The sequence below is a fragment of the Mus musculus genome, chromosome 10, assembly GCF_000001635.26.
Source record: "Mus musculus strain C57BL/6J chromosome 10, GRCm38.p6 C57BL/6J".
NCBI lineage: Eukaryota > Metazoa > Chordata > Mammalia > Rodentia > Muridae > Mus > Mus musculus.
The window spans coordinates 74801513-74821780 of NC_000076.6; the positions used below are offsets into that span (position 1 = coordinate 74801513).

General features: G+C 39.7%; 1 pseudogene; it reads left to right on the plus strand.

Moving 5' to 3' along the window:
• Positions 19120–19983, plus strand: Gm7034 (predicted gene 7034; annotated as a pseudogene).
• Positions 19984–20268: the final 285 nt, after the last annotated feature.

A 20268-nucleotide genomic window follows, 5' to 3' on the forward strand; every position in this document is an offset into this window, starting at 1 on the left:
AATAGCTGAGTAGTACTCCATTGTGTAGATGTACCACATTTTCTGTATCCATTCCTCTGTTGAGGGGCATCTGGGTTCCTTCCAGCTTCTGGCTATTATAAATAAGGCTGCTATGAACATAGTGGAGCATGTGTCCTTCTTACCAGTTGGGGCATCTTCTGGATATATGCCCAGGAGAGGTATTGCTGGATCCTCCGGTAGTACTATATCCAGTTTTCTGAGGAACCGCCAGACTGATTTCCATAGTGGTTGTACAAGCCTGCAATCCCACCAACAATGGAGGAGTGTTCCTCTTTCTCCACATCCACGCCAGCATCTGCTGTCACCTGAATTTTTGATCTTAGCCATTCTGACTGGTGTGAGGTGGAATCTCAGGGTTGTTTTGATTTGCATTTCCCTGATGATTAAGGATGTTGAGCATCTTTTCAGGTGCTTCTCTGCCATTCGGTATTCCTCAGGTGAGAATTCTTTGTTCAGTTCTGAGCCCCATTTTTTAATGGGGTTATTTGATTTTCTGAAGTCCACCTTCTTGAGTTCTTTATATATGTTGGATATTAGTCCCCTATCTGATTTAGGATAGGTAAAGATCCTTTCCCAATCTGTTGGTGGTCTTTTTGTCTTATTGACGGTGTCTTTTGCCTTGCAGAAACTTTGGAGTTTCATTAGGTCCCATTTGTCAATTCTCGATCTTACGGAGCAAGCCATTGCTGTTCTGTTCAGGAATTTTTCCCCTGTACCCATATCTTCAAGGCTTTTCCCCACTTTCTCCTCTATAAGTTTCAGTGTCTCTGGTTTTATGTGAAGTTCCTTGATCCACTTAGATTTGACCTTAGTACAAGGAGATAAGTATGGATCGATTCGCATTCTTCTACATGATAACAACCAGTTGTGCCAGCACCAATTGTTGAAAATGCTGTCTTTCTTCCACTGGATGGTTTTAGCTCGACAAGGGTGAATTCTTGATGGCTGATCTTGGTTGTCAACGTGACTACATCTGGAAATTAACTGAAACCCATGTTGCTGAGCATGCCTCTGAGGGATTTTCTCATCAGATTATTTGAGATGGGAAGACTCACAATAGATCTAGACCTCACCTTCTAGAGGCAGTTCCTGGAAAAGGACATTTGCTTTCGGCCTACTTGTCTGCCCTCTAGCTGGCAAGTTTGAATGTGACCAACATAAGCTAATGGCTTTTAAGATGATAGAGGATAAGAAAGAGAAATCAATACAATCTTTATCAGGGAGTGCATTACAAGAATTTTGTTTATTAAAAAAAAGGGGGGGCTGGTGAGATGGCTCAGTGGGTAAGAGCACCTGACTGCTCTTCCAGGCTGCTCTTCCGAAGGTCCGAGTTCAAATCCCAGCAACCACATGGTGGCTCACAACCATCCGTAACAAGATCTGACTCCCTCTTCTGGAGTGTCTGCAGACAGCTACAGTGTACTTACAAATAAATAAATAAATCTTTATTTTAAAAAAAGAATTTTGACTAAAATGCATGTAGTATGTGTGTGTGTGGCATTAAAAGGCTATCATTTATCCATTGATCTTATGAAAAGAAAAACAGAAATAAATGTTCTTCTCAGTAACTATTTACTAAGTATTCTCCAAACAATAGCAGATGGGAATATATATTTATTTGGCTGGCTGGTTAGTTGGTTGTTTTTTAAGACAGGGTTTCTCTATCTAACCAAGCCCTGACTGTTCTGGAACTCACTTTGTAGACCAGGCTGGCCTTGAACTTATACTGATCTGCCTGCCTCTGCCTCCCGAGTGCTGGGATTAGAGGGGTGCGCCACCGCACCTGGCAACAGACAAGACTGAGTAAAGCAGCTTCAGCTCCTCGGGTTCCACATCCCCACTGCTATGAGTCTCAGCTACGGTCACCCCCATTGAATTCTGGGAGCCTCCCCATCCCAGGTCTCGGGCACTTCCTCGAGATCCATTCCTCCAGCCATGCCTACTCACCCACCCCAGCCCTGCCAGCTGCAGATTTCCATTAATACTCCTGGGCCTCTGTTCCCTCTCTCCCCATACCTGATCCTGAACTCCCCTACACCATTCCCCTACACCATCTGTTCTCCTACCTGGTTCCCTTCCTCCATCTGTCTCCTATGACTATTTTATTCCCCCTTCTAAGTGAGATTCAAGCATCCTCACTTAAGCCTCCTTCTTGCTTAACATCTTTGCATCTGTGGAGTGGAGTTTGGGTATCCTATACTTTATGGCTCAAATCCACTTATTTTTTTTTCTTTCATAATGCATTGTTTGTATTAATATCTTTTTTTTCCATTTTTTATTAGGTATTTAGCTCATTTACATTTCCAATGCTATACCATGCATGTCCTTTTGGGTTTGGATTACTTCACTCAGGATATTTTCTACTTCCATCCATTTGCCTGCAAAATTCATGATGTCTTTGTTTTTAATAGCTGGATAGTATTCCATTGCACAGATGTACCACATTTTTTGTATCCATTCTTCAGTTGAGGAACATCTAGGTTGTTTCCAGTTTCTGGCTATTATGAAGAAAGCTGCTATGAACATAGTTAAGCAAAGGTCCCTATGGTATAGTGGGGCATCTTTTGGGTATAGGCCCAGGAGTGGTATAACTAGGTCTTGAGGTAGAACTAGTTTCAGTTTTCTGAGAAACTACCAAAATGATTTCCAAAGTGGTTGCACAAGTTTGCACTCCCAACAACAATGTAGGAGTGTTCCCTTTGCCCACAGTCTCACCAACATATGCTATCACTTGAGTTTTTGATCTTAGCCATTGTGACAGGCATAAGATGGAATCTCAGGGTCACTTTGATTTGCATTTCCCTGATGACTAAGAGGCCACCTTCTGTAGCTCCAGGAACCTCAGTGAAGGGATAAGGACACCAACCCAACCACAAAACTGTCAACCCAAAATCTATTTGGTCTATAAGTAATGTAGGGACAAAGACTGAGCAGAGACTGACAGGTGGCCAACCAATAACTGCCCCAACTTGAGACCCATCCCATGGGCAAACAGAAATCCCTGACACTATTAATGATACTCTGTTATGCTTGCAGACAGGAGCCTAATATAACTGTCCTCTGAGAGGATCCACCCAGCAACTGACTGAAAAGATGCAAGGTTCCACAGCCAAAGATTAGAAAGAACTCTGGGACTCTTATGGAAGAGTTGGGGGAATAATTGAGAGCCCCAGAGGGAATAGGGACTCCACAGGAAGTCAATTACCATGAACCCTCGGTGGCTCTCAGAGACTGAACCACCAACCAAAGAACATTCATGAGCTGGACCTAGGCCCCCTGCACATAGGTAGCAGATGTGCAAGTTTGGTCTGCACGGGGATCCATTAACAGCTGTCTCTAAATCTGTTGCCTGCCTGTGGATCCATCCCGTTCCCCTTACTTGGCTGCCTTGTCTGGTCTCAGTGGATGAGGATGTGCCTAGCAGTTTACTCCTGCAGAGACATGATGGTTCTGGGGTGGGAGGATACTGGGGGAAAGGCAGTCTCCACCCTCTCAGAGGAGAAGAGGAGATGGAGCTGTGAGGAGGGACTGTGTTAGGGGCGACTAGGAAAGGGAGGGAAATTATCAGGATGTAAAGTGAATCAATAAATAAATTAATGGGAAAAAATTAAATTAGAAAAAATCTTCAGTTCAAGCTTCAAAGTTTTGCAGTGTGGGGTATGGTTACCCATTTCTGACCATTAGCAATGGCTGCTCTTCTATCTGCTTAAAATATTGAGCTGCAGTTTGCTAATATTTGAAACACAAGGCTTAGGATGTAAATAATAAAGGCAGAGCATGGTGTGACTTTGAGAAATGAATTTTGCCATCGAAAGCCAGGGTCAAGACAAAATCTGCTCAAGGGCAACTGATTTATAAAAAGATTACAATCATCAAGATAAATGGAGTGTCTTTTTCTGAAGAGTCCAATAGACTGGAGAATCTGCTGTTAATGTATCATTTATATCAAATAGAAAAAGGGAAAGAGAATTAACAAATTAAAGGGATGTTGAAATATTCACAGGGAAATTTTCAATGAATGAGAGGTTGCTCATTATGGGAGGAAGTTAATCTTACATGTGGAATATTACATTTACATTTAAGCACTTTCAATTGGGTACAAAAACTCACAGGATTAGTTACCTCTCCAATAGTTTAATAGATTGATAATGTCTTTGACTTGTGTCTTGTTAATATAGATATATTTCCACCCAGGAGTGTAGGAACAATGTAAAATTGAACTCTAAGTTATGCAGATAAAGGAGATTAGCCTTTGATAGGTTTCAAGGAAAATTCTGTCTATACATGCAAAAGAAGTGTTGATTTCTTCTGTGTTAAAATATTTAGCATTCCTATGCACTTTAATGACGGTGTGTGACAGGCATGCCTGATGTTATTTTGTCCTTTCAGGGGGAATGCTATTAAGAGAACTTTGTACATAACCATCGTGATGCAGTGAGTATTTAAAAATCAAATGCAATATTGTCCTTTTAGTACGTGTTTCTTTGAAACGGATCTGTACCACGTGGTCAGAGTTAAATTGTAGATATAGTGGTTCCACGGAGCCCGATGGGACCTGTTACAAAATAATGCCTAGTATCTAAAGGTCACCATGGTCCTACATCCTAATTAAGGTGGTTACGTGACTCATTCTACCTCGGATTCTAGTTTATTCGGTGTGGGAGATGCTATGATGTCAAGCACAGAGTCCATTTCTGGAAGAACACTTAGAAGATCTTGGCACATGGACTGACTTCCAACACCAATAAGTAAAGACACTGTTTTGGCATCAGTATCAGCCAGTAAAGTGAATAGAGACAGGACATGGGAGGCTGTAGAAGGCAGCTTGGCTCTGTGTGAGACCAGCGGTCCTCACCTCCCTTCTGCTCCTGTCTAACCCAGAAAGTAAAACGCTTTAGAGAGTTTAAAGGAGAGATGTGGCCAACAATATACTGGCATATACTGGCACTGCTGTTCAAGACATCCTGTATTAAAATGGCTTTAGCTAGATACAATGAGAGCTGAATAGCTATATCATCTGTCAACTATATCTGTCTGTCTTTCTGTCTGTTTATCCTCTAATTATCCCTGTCATAAATCATCTATACTAGCTGTCCCAAATCTCTATCTAACCTCTCTCTAGCTCAACACACATGTGATGTATATAACAAGCTGATTGATAAACTCAGAATTAAAACCTTCATCTAGGGAATTTACCAGTAGATTTATATATAAAGAAAAATCAAATACACCATTCATATTCTCACAAATGTAAGCACAGAGGAGGTTATGGGGTTTTTAAATAATAATAATAATAATAAAAAGGTAGTGCTCATGTTCCTGACAGTAACTGCCATATCTTGGTTGGTAGCTCATGCACACATAGAGCACAGACATGACAATTAACTCAGTTGGTTGATTTATCAGCTGTGGGGGATATGGGGGTTAGTGATTCAAAGAATAGGCTCATAATTGCCTCAGAGCAAGAGCAAGATTCTAACCTGGTTCTGCCAGTCTGTTTGTGATGCTTCTAACTCCATACAGGAGTTACCCTGCCCTTAACACTCCCTCCACAGGAAATCAATTTCTTTCACCATTTCATGCTGACCTCCCACTTGCACTGGCATAGGTATAGGTTCAGATGACAGACTGAATAGATGAAGCATTCTGATTGACATGGAGTTAGTCAACTCTGTTATAAAAGTATTACTTCAATACAAGTGTAATCACTGATTTAAACCCATTGTTACAATAGCAGAAAAAAATGGTAAAAGATATTTTTATATCCTGTTTTAAAATCAGAACACAGATTGAGAGTATTTACTTGCTAACAGCTGAAGTGGGACTGTTAGATGTTTGTTTTTTCACATAGTTGAATTATCTTGGGAAACAAGTTTTACAGTCTAAATATCAACCTTCATTGTGAGCTCTTAATCTAGATGTTTTGAAATATCTTATGAAATTCATAGATCCTAGTTTAACTCCTTATTTGATAACACAGTGTAATTGTGTTATGGGTGACTGTACAAAGCTGTGGCTTATTAAGAACCATATTCTTTTAATAATAAGTATGTGATACTACTTATTATTGTTGTCTTTCCCTCTTTTCCTTCTCTTGGGGTTTAAAGAGGGGATATCTACGTTGGATCTTGGGCTCAGTCCTTAGAAGGGTCAAGTCTTAATTATTGATTGAAATAGTCTTCATTCCTGAAGTATGTAAAGCTATTTATTGTTAGAACTGAAGTCATTACCATGCCATTGAGAATGCCATGATAAGTCCACTCCTCCTATTTCAAATTCCTTCCATGAAAGCAGAGACTCTCTGTTCCTTAATGAAGCAAGTATGGCCAACTCTCATGAATCTCTGTCAGCCATTAACACTGTCATTTCTCATCTTTGATAATTGTTTATGCATGAGCTTGCAAAGCACTTAACAAAAATCAACTTTAATTTCTCAGATAAATCATGGCTATATCCAGTCCTGTCAAGTTTTGGGGGGAGGCAAGAAAAGTACAATTTAGAAAAATGACTTTGAAAACCTACAGTCAAGATACTACTGTATGCTTCAAAATGCAAATGTATATTGAGAATTTAGTACTGTTGATTCCCTGTCTAAAATAAACTCAGGATTATATCCTTTTAAAAGTAAATAAGAATGCCCCAGTACAGGGGAATGCCAGGGCCAAAAAATAGGAATGGGTGGGTAGGGAAGTGGGGGGGAGGGTATGGGGGACTTTTGGGATAGCATTCTAAATGTAATTGAGGAAAATACATAATAATAAAAAATATTTTTAAAAAAAGTAAATAAGAAGCCAGGTGTGGTGGTGCACAAGTTTTGTCTCAGCTATTCACACTCAGAAACAGGCAGATCTCTCATCCCAGGCCACCCTGGTCTACATAGTAAAATTCAGGCAGCATGATATGAAGAGACTCATCACCGATTGCTATCATTTGCATGAACTGTCCCCTTCATCTCTTCCCCTCAGAAAGTCCCTTTCATTTTTCATCTCCATCTCCTTTCCATGTACAGCCATGAGAATCATTTCTCACCTGTTGCCATGGTACCCTCCCCTCCAACCCTCTGTCAGTGGTATAAGTCCTCATTGTCCAACAGGACCTGTCGTTGCAAACTTAAAAGTTTGAAGGTATCCTCCTATGGTTGGTGCTTTCTCAGCTTCCACCTCTTTTGACATCGATAAGTAGGATGCAAATAAGACCACAGGAGGAAGATAATTGAAGATAATGAAATCACTTAATCATATATAGGTGTATATATGTGTATGTGTGTATTATATGTCCTGTATATAGTCTACATATTATATATATATTATAGACTATATATAATATGATTCAAACTAATCATATGTATTTTATAATCACACACATATTCATCAGAAAAATATGTGTATGATATAGTATATATATAATATATATAGTATATATATATATATATGTATATAAACATATACTTTCATACTACTCAAGAATATGTATAAATGGGATCCTGTGGACCATCTAGAGCCTGCCATATCCAGGGTTCCATCCCATAATCAGCTTCCAAACGCTGACACCATTGCATACACTAGCAAGATTTTGCTGAAAGGACCCAGATATAGCTGTCTCTTGTGAGACTATGCCGGGGCCTAGCAAACACAGAAGTGGATGCTCACAGTCAGCTATTGGATGGATCACAGGGCCCCCAATGGAGGAGCCAGAGAAAGTACCCAAGGAGCTAAAGGGATCTGCAACCCTATAGGTGGAACAACATTATGAACTAACCAGTACCCCGGAGCTCTTGACTCTAGCTGCATATGTATCAAAAGATGGCCTAGTCGGCCATCACTGGAAAGAGAGGCCCATTGGACTTGCAAACTTTATATGCCCCAGTACAGGGGAACGCCAGGGCCAAAAAGTGGGAATGGGTGGATAGGGGAGTGGGTGGGAGGGGATGGGGGACTTTTGGGATAGCATTGGAAATGTAAATGAGGAAAATACCTAATAAAAAATATTTAAAAAATTTATAAGTGAAAGGCATACAAAAAAATTTTAACTATAATTAATAAATTTTCACGAAAACCTTCTGGCCCATTTCCCCACCCAGGCCAATTCAGTGGCATGATGCCAGCCCAAACACTGGGAAGCCTGCATACTTCCCAGGAGGTCCACTGAAACCAAAGACACAGGTAAGAATCTTGCCCAAATAGCCACACCAGCTGGGACAACCATGGGGTCCAGCTGATTCATAACCCACCTCCTCCAACACCACCCCCTGTGCTCCAACTTCCTTCCTGTCCACTTCCCCACCCAGGCCAAATCAGCAGCCTGACACCTGTCCAAACTCTACAGCCTGTGGGCCTCTCAGGAGTGACACAGGGGGCCTGCTCTAACCAGAGACACAGGAGGCCCACCTTAACTAGAGACAACACTGCCTACTTCCAAGGAGACCTGCTTGTAAGTAGGCCGATTCCAGTCAGAGGGACCGAGACCAATTAACACCAGAGAGAAACAGATAGGCAGAGGCAAGTGCAAGATCATAAGTGACAGAACCCCATGCAATTTGGCACCATCAAAACCCAGTTCTCCCACCACAGGAAGCCCTGGATATCCTAACATGCCTAAAAAGCAAGAATTGACCTACAATCCAATCTCATGAGAGAGGCCTTTAAGGAAGATAAATGTAACTCCCTTCTTGTGAGACTATGCCAGGGCCTAGCAAACACAGAAGTGGATGCTCACAGTCAGCTATTGGATGGAACACAGGGCCCCCAATGGAGGAGCTAGAGAAAGTACCCAAGGAGCTAAAGGGATCTGCAATCCTATAGATGGAACAACAATATGAATTAACCAGTACCCTCCTGGAGCTCGTGTCTCTAGCTGCATATGAATCAGAAAATGGCCTAGTAGGCCATCAGTGGAAAGAGAGGCCCATTAGTCGTGCAAACTTTATATGCCTCAGTACAGGGGAACGACCGGGCCAAGAAGAGGGAGTGGGTGGGTGGGGGAGTGGGTGGGGGAGCATGTGGGGGACTTTTGGGATAGCATTGGAAATGTAAATGAAATAAATACCCAATTAAAAAAATACAGAAAAAAAATACAAGAAAACACAGGCCAAAAGGTTGAAGCCCTTAAAGAAGAAACAAATAAATCTCTTAAAGAAATATTAGGAAATGCAATCAAGCAGGTGAAGGAACTAGACAAAATGGTCCAAGAACTAAAACTGGAAATAGAAACAGTAAAGAAAACACAAAGGGAGGCAACCATGGAGATTGACAACTTAGGAACGAGATCAGGAGCTACACATGCAAGCATGACCAACAGAATACAAGAGATAGAAGAGAGAACCCAAGCATAGAAGATATTGACACATCAAACAAAGAAAATACAAAGTGTAAAAAGCTCCTAATCCAAAATATCTAGAAAATTCAAGACACAATGAAAAGATCAAACCTAAGAATAATAGGAATAGAAGATGGTAAAGAATCCCAGCTCAAAGGGCCAGAAAACATCTTCGACAAAATCATAGATGAAAACCTCCCTAACCTAAAGAATGAGATGGCCATAAACGTACAAGAAGCCTTCAGAACACCAAATAGATTGGAACAGATAAGAAATAAGCAAACCTATCAGAATTACACCAGACTTATCAACAGAGACTCTAAAAGCCAGAAGATCCTGGGGAGATGTCATACAGACCCTAAGAGAACACAAAAGCCAGCCCAGAATAATATATCCAGCAAAACTCGCAGTCACCATAGATGGAGAAACCATCTATGTTGTATTCCATGACAAGGCCAAATTTAAACAATATATATCTAATAATCTAGGCCTACAGAGGATACTATAATGAAATCTCCAACACAAAGAGAGTAATAATACCCAAGACAACATAAGAAACTAAACATTTCACAACAAACCCAAAAGAAGAGAACTGTACACACATAATATCACTTCCAACAACAAAAATAAAAGGAACCAACAATAATTGGTCTTTTATAGCTCTCAACATCAATGACTCAATTCCCCAATTTAAAAAAAAAACCCACAGGCTAACAGACTGGATATGTAAACAGGATCCAGCATTTTGCTGCATACAAGAAACACACTTTAATGACAAAGACAGACACTACCTCAGAGTAAAAGGCTAGAAAAAAGTTTTCCAAGCAAATGGTCCCAAGAAACAAGCTGGAGTAGTCAGTCTCATATCCAATAAAATAAACTTTCAATCAAAAGTTATCAAACAAGATGGAGGTCACTCCATAGTCATCAAAGGAAAAATAATCCACCAAGAGGAAGTCTCAATTCTGAACATCTATACCCCAAATGCAAGGACACCCACCTTCATAAAAGAAACTTTACTAAAGCTCAAAACACACATTGAATCTCACACAATAATAGTGGGAGACTTCACCAACCCACTCTCACTAATGGACAGGTCATTGAAACAGAAACTAAACAGAGACAACAGTGAAACTAAAAGATGTTATGAATCAAATGGATTTAACAGATATCTACAGAACATTTCACCTCAAAACAAGAAATTACACCTTCTTCTCAGCACTTCACAGTATCTTCTCCAAAATTGACCATATAATAGGACATAAAACAAGCCTCAAAAGATTGACAGGTATTAGAATAACCCCACGCATTCTATCAGATCGACACAAACTATGGCTAGACTTCAATAACAACAAAAGCAACAGAAAGCCCACATACTCATGGAAACTGAACAACTCTCTCCTCAATGATAACTTAGTCATGGAAGAAGTAAAGAAAGAAATCAAAGACTTTCTACAACTCAATGAAAATGAAGACAGATCATACCAAAACATATGGAACACAATAAAAGGAGTGTTAAGAAGAAAATTCATAGCACTAAGTGTCTTCATAAAGAAATTGGAGGGCTAGAGAGATGGCTCATGGTTAAAAGCACTGACTGTTCTTCCAGAGGTCCTGAGTTCAATGCCCAGCAACCACATGGTGGCTCATCATCATCTGTAATAGAGTCCAATGCCCTCTTCTGGTGAGCATGAAGACAGTTACAGTGTACTCCTATACATAAAATAAATAAATCTTAAAAAAAAAAAAGAAATTGGAGAGATCCCATACAAACAAATTAACAGCACACCTAAAAGCTCTAGAACAGAAAGAAGCAAACACACCCAGGAGAAGTAGAAGGCAGGAAATAGTCAAGCTTAGGGCTGAAATTAACCAGTTAGAAACAAAGAGAATGATCAAAGAATCAGCAAAATCAAGGGCTGGTTCTTTGAAAAAAAATCAACAAGGTAAATAAACCCTCAGCCAAACTAACTAAAGGGCACAGAGGCAGTATCCAGATTAACAAAATCAGATATGAAAAGAGAGAAATAACAACAGAAACTAAAATTCAAAAAAATCATCAGATCCATACTTATAACATTGCACAAAGCTCCAAGTGGATCAAGGACCTCAATGTAAAACTGGGTACACTGAATCTAATAGAAGAGAAAGTTGGAAAGAACCTTGAACTCATTGGCACAGGGAGCAATTTCCAGAACAGAAAACCAATGGCTCAGGCTCTAAGATCAACAATTGATAAGTGGGACCTCATGAAACTGAAAAGCTTCTGTAAGGCAAAAGACACAGTCAATAGGACAAAACAACAAACCTACAGTTTGGGAAAAATATCCTCACTAACCCCACATCCTAAAGAGGGCTAATATCCAAAATATATAAAGAAATCAAGAAATTAACCTCTTAAAAAAAAAACAAATAACCCAATTTCAAAGTGGGGCACAGAGCTAAACAGAGGTTTTACAACTGAAGAATCTCTAATGACTAAAAAAAACTTAAAAGAAATGTTCAAAGTCCTGATAATTTTTTTTAATTTTCTCAGTTTCTGTTGTTTTGTCTATGTTTTCATTTCCTTTTTAAAATATTTTTTATTTTATGTGTATGAGTATATTACCTTCATGCTCACCAGAAGAAGGCATCAGATCCCATTACAGATAGTTGTGAGCCATCATGTGGTTGCTGGGCATTGAACTTGGGACCTCTAGAAGAGCAGTCAGTGCTTTTAACCACTGAGGCATCTCTCCAGCCCACCCCCTGCCCCCTTCATTTCTGATTTTGTTAATTTGGAAACTGTCTTTGGGCATCAGAGAAATGCAAATCAAAATGACCCCAAGATTCCACCTCACACCAATCAGAATGGCTAAAATAAAAAACTCAAGTGACAGCACATGATGGTGTGGATGTGGAGAAAAAGGAACACCCCTCCAATGCTGGTGAGATTGCAAACTGGTACAAGCACTCTGGAAAACAATCTGACACTTCCTCAGAACATTGAAAATAGATCTACCTGAAGACCCAGCTATATCACTCTTGAGCATATACCCAAAAGATGACCCACCATACCAAAAGGACACATGCTCCACCATGTTCAGAGCAGCCTTATTTGCAATATCCAGAAGCTGAAAACAACCCAGATGTCCCTCAACCAAAAATATAGATACAAAAAAAATATGGTTCATTTACACAATGGAATACTACTCAGCTATTAAAAATGAGGACATCATGAGTTTTTCAGGCAAATACATGGAACTAGAAAATATCCTGAGTGAGGGAACTCAGAGCGAAAAGGACATGCATAGTATGTACTCACTTATGAGTGGATATTAACCAAAAAGTACTGAATACCTAGGATACAACTCACAAACCATAAGAAGTGTAACAAAATGTATCTTGGGCATTCTAGGTTTCTGGGCTAATATCCACTTATCAATGAGTGCATATCAAGTGACTTCTTTTGTGATTGGGTTACCTCACTCAGGATGATATCCTCCAGATACATCCATTTGCCCAAGAATTTCTTTTTTTTATTACATATTTTCCTCAATTACATTTCCAATGCTATCCCAAAAGTCCCCCATCCCCTCCCACCCACTTCTCTACCCACCCATTCCCATTTTTTTGGCCCTGGCGTTCCCCTGTACTGGGGCATATACAGTTTGCGTGTCCAATGGGCCTCTCTTTCCAGTGATGGCTGACTAGGCCATCTTTTGATACATATGCAGCTAGAGTCAAGAGCTCCGGGGTACTGGTTAGTTCATAATGCTGTTCCACCTATAGGGTTGCAGATCCCTTTAGCTCCTTGGGTACTTTCTCTAGCTCCTCCATTGGGAGCCCTGTGATCCATCCAATAGCTGACTGTGAGTAAATTCATTGTTTTTAATAGCTGAGTAGTACTCCATTGTGTAAATGTGCCACATTTTCTGGTGGGTAGGGGAGCAGGGCGGGGGAAGGTATAGGGGACTTTCTGAATAGCTTGAAATGTAAATGAAGAAAGTATCTAATAAAAAGAGAGAAAAAAAGAAGAAGTGTAACAAGCAGAAAGGCCCAAGTGAGAAGCTTTCAATCCCGCTTAGAATGGAGATGGAAATAATCACAGGAGGTAGAAGGAGGGAGGGGACTGGGTGGGAGATGGAGGGAGAAAGGGTAACAGGATCAGATATGGGAGGGGACAGGAGAGAAACCCAGAAGGCCAAGAGAATGAATGGAAATAAGCAGCCTCGAGGGGTGGGAGGTCGGGGACCCTCTAGAAAGTACCGGAGACCCAGGAGATGAGAGACTCTCAGGACTCATTGGGGGTGACCTTCCACAAAAATGCACAACATTGTGGAGAGGGAACTCAAAAAGTCCAACTCCAACAGATAGGGCCTCAAGCAGAGGGACAGGGTTACACTAACCCACAGTTACAATATCTGACCCCAATTGTTCCTGTCTAAAAGAACTTCAGTGACAAAAATGGAGTAGACTGAGGGAAAGACAGTTCAGTGACTAGCCCAACTTGGGATCCATTTCATGGGATAAGAAGACCAAGGACTGACACCATTACTGATGCTATGATGTGCTTACAGATAGGAGCCTAGCATGGCTGTCCTCTGAGAGGTCCTATAAGCAGTTGACTGAGACAGAGGCAGATATTTACATCCAACCATTGGATTGAAGTCTTGGTAACCCCTAAGTTTGAATTAGGGGAAGAATTGAAAAAGCCGAGAGGGAGGATGACCCCATAGGAAGACTTGCAGTCTCAAGTAACCCAGACCCCAGGGAGCTCCCAGAGACTGAGCCACCAACCAGGAGCATACACAGGTTGAGCTGAAGCCCCTGGTACATATATAGCAGATGTCTGCCTGGTCTGGCCACAGTGGGAGAAGATGCACTTAATCTTGAAGAGACTTGAGGGCCCTAGGAATAGGAAGGCCTTGGGGGGGAGCACTCTCTCGGGGCAAGGGGGGGTAGGAATGGAATGAGGAACTATTCATGGGGGGACCAAAGGGGGACAATGAGTGGACTGTAAATAAATAAAATTACTTTAAAGAAAAAGTAAGAAAGAGAAATGATTCTTAAAAAGAAAAAATCATGAAAAGGTCAACAACTTAGACTGCTAAAGCAAGTTCAGGCTAATTAGTTAACCAAATTTAATTATATGTAACTTTGCAAATGGCATTTACTGCTTTAATCCTTTATTAAAGTCCATTTTACATTAAGCAAATTAAATAATAGAAGACATTGTGTTACAATACAGTACATAAAGTATGACTTAGTCTTTACATTGAGGAACAACAGGATTAATTTCTTTACTATTTCAACTTTTACAGTTCTTTTTTTTTTTTTTTTTTTTTTTTTTTTTACTTTCTAGGGTGTTTAAATGTCTTTGTTCCATGGGAGTCAGTGAATTTGAGATGGGTATCTGATGTAATAAAGAGAACTATGGAGATAAAATAGGCAGAGCCTTGCAAAACACTAGTGGGAGTTAGTGTATGACCCATGATTTGTTATATTACGTAAATAGGTAGAAGTGGAAATTGTGTCCTTCTCTGGGTTTCCTGTAGAGTCATTTAATTCAGGGTGTGATGAGAGAATAAGAGTTGGAAGATATTTTCCAATGAGGTAAAGAGTTGTCTGGGCAGTGAAGGGTATGAGTGGAATTATGTATCAGACACTGGAGCATAGAGCCAAGGTAGACCCAGAATATTTGGCCACTCTTCGAATCAGGTGAGAAACAAGGTTGGCAAGTGCTTGCAGACTCCAGACTGTATTTGAGGGTTTCAGGATGACTTGGAAAGTCTGATGTTACTATGAATGTTCTTCATAGATTTTTAACATTGACTCTGAAACAATAAAGGCTGCTTAATATATTTTAAATGGAATATTATCTGTATATATTTTAAAATGGACCTACAATCTAGCCCCTTGGTCAGGAAGAGAAGGAGATAGAGGAAAATGATGTAATTATATTTTAAGTCAAAATAAAATTAATTTTAAAAATCAAAATACCAGGTAGTGATCCATACAATAAAAAATGCTTCCGAGAGTGTAGACCAAAAGAAGCCTTAATACACTGGTGCTAGGAACGTAGGCTAATTCAGTCCCCATGAAAATCAACATGGAGACTTCTCATACTAGTATGCAAGAGGGGCTGGAGAGATGGCTCAGCAGTTAGGAGTACTGGCTGCTCTGGCAAAGGGCCCAGGTTTGGTTCTCAGCTCCCACTTGGGGGCTCACAGGCTCTGTAACTCCAGGGAATCGATGCCTTCTGACTTCCACAGGGACCAAGTTCATGTAGTGTACATATAGTCATGCATATAAACCACTAATACATACAAAGTAAAATTTTTAAAGTTCAAAACAACCAACTAAGCATAAATCTACACTATAACCAGACAGACAAATCCTGGATAGTTACCAAAAGACTGTAAGTCAGAATTTCACAGAGATGCCTTCCTATCAGTGTTTAGTGGAGCATTTTTTTACAATAGATATTTGAAGAAAGAAACCTGAGTGTCCATCAAAAACTGTGTCTACAAATAAAATGTGGAATGTATAAACAATGGAATTTTTCTTTGCCACAGGAAAGTGGATGCAACTATAAATAATCATATTAAGTTAGTCTCAGAAAAGCAAATATCACAGGCATTCTCTCATTTGTGTAGCCTTGACATTATATAGATAGAGAAAACCACATGTGGTGCTGGCAAGATGCCTCTGTAAATAAAGAAACGTCCTGGTAGGTCCAAAGACCTGAGTTCCATCCTGAGGACCCACATGGTGGGAGGAGAGAACTAACTGGTAAAAGCTATCCTCTAACCTTCATATGTGCCCAGTGGTATACATTCTCACAAACATACACACAAACATACATACATACATACATACATACATACATACATACATACACACACACATATACAGTAAAAAATGTAATTATATATGTGTATATAACATGTCCATAAACAGATGAATAAATGTAAATTTTTTCTAATCATGCATGTATATATAACATGAAAGTAAAACATAACTATTTAGGAAAACAAAGGGAATTAATGTGAGAGAGAAAGAGGGTGGGAAAGGACTGGAGAGCATGGGAAGCACTATGCTCAAAACATATCATATTCTTGTATGAAAATGTCCTCAGGATGCACAATACCATATACAAGAACATAGTCAATTTAGAAAACAATCAAAGAATACAGTATTTGAAACATGGATCTGGGAATGAAGACAGTGTTGGCAGTGTTGCTGGTGAGGTGACAGGGAATATAATATAATATAATATAATATAATATAATATAATATAATATAATATATACATATGCATATATGTTAATAAAGCATATATATTATATATACATATATGTGTGTATATGTGTAGACATATATATGTGTGTGTATATATGTGTGTATATATATATATATGATAAAATGTTGAAAGAGCCAATCAGCATCAGTATCTTATGAAGTGCTAGTGGATATATATTATACAATGTTATATACATGATATATATAATATATAATCTTAAATTGTAATATTTCCTTTTGGAAGCTGTCAAGGAGAAATTCCTTTTTTCCTGCTCCTGGAAGTGGACTCCATTCCCTTAATTCCATGTCATTCTGACCTGGGGCTTTCTTCCCCCTCTTTAACTCACTCTGTGACTTGGCTAGACCATTGAGTAATCTGGAATTATACCAATACCTAAATATCCATCTTTCAAAATCCCACTTTGCCATGTAGAATAGCATTTTGTTGGTATCTGTGACTCTGAGGTTAGGATATAGGCATCTTTAGCAGACCCTCTTCTACCTATGTCCAGGATTCTCTCAGTGACCATAGTAAGAACATATTCATTAGAGTGTTTGAGAGAGAAACCAAAAAGTAATAGGCAGGCTTGTAAGTAGAACCTTGGGATGTGGAAGTGGATATGGAGATGTCTTAAAGACAGACAGAAAGAGACAGATGGTGAGCCTGGGATAAATGGAGATATGTGAAATGTCGTAAGAGTAATGACAAAAGTAAAAACTGGAGAGGGGTTCAAGTAAAGGAACAAAACTGTAACTCTATGGCCCATTTGGTACAGACAAAAAGCAATACAAAGAGGACCATAGATTTTAATGTAAGTGTTGTTTTTTTAAATAAAATCCCAAGTGTTCAATTTATCAAATTAAGACTCAGGAGCCAGATGCTGTGGTAAAATCCTACTAGCTCAGAGAGGCAGAGAAAGCACCCAGCTGACCTTCCTTCTCAACTGATGTCAAAGAAGTAAAAAACCCTTACTCCTTTTCCACACTGTCTTAAATACTCTTCAACTCAAAGACCCTCCTTTCTCTTTCCTGGGTTTTCTTATGTTCACTCCCTGTCAACTGGTTGTTTGTTCTGCCTCTTGACCTATGGGTGATTTTGCTTAATTCTGTTTACAGAAAACTCTTGAGTTAAAGTTGTGTGCTTGGACGGAGCCACACTACAACAACGTGTTTACAATAAACAGAAAGCTCTTGGGTTAAAGGTGTGTGGTAGGGGTGAGCCACACCACAAGAAGAAAAGGGTTTTCCAGTCCATAATCTCAGGTTTCACAATGTGATCAAATATCCTCCAACATGTAAGACCCAAAACTCTGCAGATGGTTGAGGAAGACAAGGAAAACACTTCAAGATATAGGAGTTTCTGAACAGGATTCTGCTTGCACAGGAAGTAATCCTAAGAGTTGATACATTGGGTTACCTGAACTTTGCAAACTCCTGCACAGTGAAGGAAATCATCAGCACAGGGAAGAGACAACCTACAGAATGAGTGAAAAATCATCTACCAGTATATGTCATGAAAATTTAATATGTAGAAATAATAATGAACTTGAGAAATTAAACACCTCAAGCCACAAACAAGACAAACTATAAACAGGTTGATATATTAAATAGATGGTTCTTGAAAGAAGAAATACAAATGGACAAAAGTATATTAAAGGATGTTCAACTTTCCTTTCCCTGTTCACCAGGAAAACAAAGATTGTGATTGCCTTGATGGTTTTATTATATTTTGATTTGTTTTCTATTCTTTGGCAAATTCATGCACACATAGAATGAAGTTTAGTCCTTTTACCCCTAATTTCCTGATGCATCCCCCCCCTCATTCTTCCACCAAAGCCACTCCTCCCAGCTCTCCTGCCTCCTCTCATGTCTTTTATGTATGAGTGTGACCCATTAAGTTTTGATAGAGTTGCCCAAGTGAGCATGGGTGGGAGGTTATTTACTAGTATGGGCATAGGATCATTGGCCACTGAAGAAAGTGGTATCTTTGCCCCGGGGCATTGTTAACAGTCAATAGTCCCTTAGGGAGTGATAAGATTTTATGAGTCCTGCACCTCTTCTTGATAAAATGTTGACAGGGCCAGTCAGCAGCAGTGTCTTACCATGAAGTTCTAGTGGATAGCCACAAGCAATAATAGTTTTTACTGGACTTTTCTGACCAATGCTTTTAGAGAGGTATCTGTCACTGGGATTTTTCTTTAATTAACCTACAGCTCCCGGGTAGAACATAATCCTCCAACCCATGTGTATGGTGCCTGCATTCAAACGATGATGATGATGATGATGATGATGATATTTTATACACTCATAAAGTATCAGATTTTCTTATGTCATTTTCATGAATTCTTAGTATCTTAGTTGAAGGTCTATCACTGTGAAGAAACACAATGACCACGGCATCTCTTATAAAAGAAAGCATTTAGCTGCACCTTGCTTATAGAGGTTTATACCATTGTCATGGCAAGCAGACATGGTGCTGGACAAGAAGCTGAGATTTCGAGTACATTGAGCTCCATACAGCGCCAGGGCAAGAGAGAGCCGAACAGGCACTGGGCAACTCTGTGCCTTGCGGAGGAAAATCAACTAAACATGGGCAAAGGAGATCCTAAGAAACCGAGAGGCAAACTGTCCTCATATGCATTCTTTGTGCAAACCTCCTGGGAGGAGCACAAGAAAAAGCACCGGGATGCTTCTGTCAACTTCTCAGAGTTCTCCAAGAAGTGCTCAGAGAGGTGGAAAACCGTGTCTGCTAAAGAAAAGGGGAAATTTGAAGATATGGTAAAGGCTGACAAGGCTCGATATGAAAGAGAAATGAAAACCTAATCCCCCCCAAAAGGGAAGACCAAAAAGAAGTTCAAAGACCCCAATGAGGCCTCCTTCGGTCTTCTTCTTGTTCTGTTCTGAGTACCGCCCCAAAATCAAAGGTGAGCATCCTGGCTTATCCATTGCAAAAAAATGGATATCCATGTTGCAAAGAAGCTAGGAGAGATGTGTAACAATACTGCAGTGGATGACAAGCAGCCTTATGAGAAGAAGGCTGCCAAGCTGAAGGAGAAGTACGAGAAGGAAATTGTTGCCTAGAGAGCTAAAGGAAAACTTGATGCAGCGAAAAAGGGGGTGGTCAAGGCTGAAAAGAGCAAAAAAATGAAGGAAGAGGAAGATGATGATGAGGTTGAAGAGGATGAGGAAGAGGGAGAAGAGGAAGATGAAGAAGAAGAATATGATTATGAATAAGTTGGTTCTAGTGCAGTTTTTTTTCCTTGTCTATAAAGCATTTAACCCCCCTGTACACAACTCATTCCTTGTAAGGAAAAAAATTGAAATGTAGGGTTGTGTAAGATTTGTTTTTAAAACAGTGTCTTTTTTTTTATACAGTTAATACACTACCAAATGTGTTTTTAGATAGCCCTGTCCTAGTGGTATTTTCCATAGCCACTTACCTTGTCTGATACAGTCTGGGGGTTGTAAATTGGCATGGAAATGTAAAGCAGATTCTTGTTGGTGCACAGCACAAATTAGTTATATATGGGGACAGTAGTTTGGTTTTTGGTGTTTTGTTTGTTTGCTTGTTTGTTTGTTCTTTTGGTTTTATTTTTGGGTTTTTTTCATCTTCAGTTGTCTCTGATACAGCTTATATGAAGATAATTG